The 2,251-nt window shown below is 49.0% G+C and overlaps 1 long non-coding RNA gene across 4 annotated transcripts in view; it reads right to left on the bottom strand.

Moving 5' to 3' along the window:
- Positions 1 to 1,119: 1,119 nt before the first annotated feature.
- The window catches only part of LOC108510293, a 28,150-nt gene continuing 27,018 nt past the window's right edge, over positions 1,120 to 2,251 (bottom strand). For 3 of the 4 annotated variants that reach the window (XR_001878776.1, XR_001878780.1, XR_001878782.1), the window contains exon 3: positions 1,332 to 2,068. This is a non-coding gene — a long non-coding RNA (uncharacterized LOC108510293). Of the gene's footprint in view, positions 1,166 to 1,331; positions 2,069 to 2,251 lie in introns of those variants that run through there. The other variant, XR_001878778.1, reaches the window with a different exon arrangement.

Genomic DNA, 2,251 nt, shown 5'->3' with positions numbered 1-2,251 from the left:
GGGCAGCCTGGGAACTTCTTGGGCAGCAAGACCTTTTTGTGGTGGTACCTTTTGTCTGGCAGGAATCTTCAGTTGGATTCAATTATACAGAAGGTGTGATTCCCCACTGCAGAGCAGGACAGAAAAAAAGGGAACAGCAGACCTTTCCAATAGGAAAAAAGAAAGCATGGAAGCATTGCCTTTGAGGTGGAGTTGTTGGGGCAGCCTGGGACCTTCTTAGGCAGGAAGACCTTTCTGTGGTGGTACCTTTTCTCTGGCAGGAATCTTCAGCTGGATTCAATTTTTCAGGAGGTGGGACCGGCCATTGCAGCGCAGGGCAGAAAAAAGGAAACAGCAGCTCTTTCCAACAGGAAAAAAAGTCTGGAAGCTTTGGATTCGGGTGTAGTTTGTTGGGGCAGCCTGGGCACTGCTTGGGTAGGAAACGTTTTCTGTGGTGGCACATTTTGTCTGGCAGGAGTCTTCATTTAGACTAAATTTTCGAGGAGAAGGGACCGGATGTTGCAGTGCAAGGTTGAAAAAAGGGAACAGTAGCTCTTTCCACCAGCAAAAAGCATTGGAAGCTTTGGTTTCGAGGTGAAATTGTTGGGGCAGCCTGGGCACTGCATGAGCAGGAAGACCTTTCTGTGGTGGCACCTTTTGTCTGGCAGGAATCTTCATTTACATTCCATTTTCCAGGAGGTGGGACCGGCCATCAACAGCAAATCTTTCCACCAGGAAAAAAAGTCTGGAACCTTTGGCTTCAGGTGTAGATAGTGGGACAGCCTGAGTACTTCTTGGGCAGGAAGACCTTTCTGTGCTGGCACCTTTTAGTCTGGCAGGAATCTTCATTTACATTCGATTTCTAAAAGGTGGAACCGGACATTGCAGCAAAGGCCACAAAAAAGGGAACAGCAGCTCTTTCCACCAAGAAAAAAGTCTGAAACCTTTGGCTTCTAGTGTAGTTTGTGCAGCGTAGGCACTGCTTGGGTAGGAAGAGTTTTCTGTGGTGGCACCTTTAGTCTGGCAGGAATCTTCATTTAGAGTAAATTTTCCAGGAGGTGGGACTGGCCATTGCAGCGCAGGCCTGAAAAAAGGGAACAGCAGCTCTCTCCACCAGGAAAAAAGTCTGGAAGCTTTGGCTTCAGGTGTAGTTGGTGCAGCCTGGGCACTTCTTGGGCAGCAAGACCTTTCTGTGGTTTGCACGTTTTGTCTGGCAGGAATCTTCATTTACATTCAATTTTCCAGGAGGTGGGACCGGCCATTGCAGCGCAGGGTAGAAAAAAGGGAACAGCAGCTCTTTCCACCAGGAAAAAAGTCTGGAAGCTTTGGCTTTGAGGTACAGTTTTGGGCAGCCTGGGCACTTCTTGAGCAGGAAGACCTTTCTGTGGTGGCACCTTTAGTCTGGCAGGAATCTTCATTTAGAGTAAATTTTCCAGGAGGAGGGACCGGATGTTGCAGCGCAGGCCTGAAAAAAGGGAACAGCAGCTCTTTCCACCAGGAAAGAAAGTCTGGAAGCTTTGGCTTTGAGGTGCAGTTGTTGGGGCAGCCTGGGCACTTTTTGGGCAGGAAGATTTTTCTGTGGTGGCACCTTTAGTCTGGCAGGAATCTTCATTTAGAGTAAATTTTCCAGGAGGTGGGACCGGCCATTGCAGCGCAGGCCTGAAAAAATGGAACAGCAGCTCTCTCCACAAGGAAAAAAGTCTGGAAGCTTTGGCTTTGAGGTGCAGTTCTGGGCAGCCTGGGCACTTCTTGAGCAGGAAGACCTTTCTGTGGTGGCACCTTTAGTCTGGCAGGAATCTTCATTTAGAATAAATTTTCAAGGAGGTGGGATCGGCCATTGCAGTGCAGGCCTGAAAAAATGGAACAGCAGTTCTTTCCACCAGGAAAAAAGTCTGGAAGCGTTGGCTTCAGGTGTAGTTGGTGCAGCCCGGGCACTTCTTGGGCAGCAAGACCTTTCTGTGGTGGAACGTTTTGTCTGGCAGGAATCTTCATTTACATTCAATTTTCCAGGAGGTGGGACCGGCCATTGCAGCGCAGGGCAGAAAAAAGGGAACAGCAGCTCTTTCCACCAGGAAAAAAAGTCTGGAAGCTTTGGCTTAAAGGTGCAGTTTTGGGACAGCCTGGGCACTTCTTGAGCAGGAAGACCTTTCTGTGGTGGCACCTTTAGTCTGGCAGGAATCTTCATTTAGAATAAATTTTCCAGGAGGTGGGACCGGCCATTGCAGCGCAGGGCAGAAAAAAGGGAACAGCAGCTCTTTCCACCAGGAAAAAA

This window comes from Lepidothrix coronata, unplaced genomic scaffold (assembly GCF_001604755.1).
Source record: "Lepidothrix coronata isolate B3197 unplaced genomic scaffold, Lepidothrix_coronata-1.0 Scaffold614, whole genome shotgun sequence".
Lineage (NCBI taxonomy): Eukaryota > Metazoa > Chordata > Aves > Passeriformes > Pipridae > Lepidothrix > Lepidothrix coronata.
The sequence above is the reverse complement of the archived record's forward strand: the minus strand, read 5'-3'. Positions and strand labels throughout refer to the sequence as shown.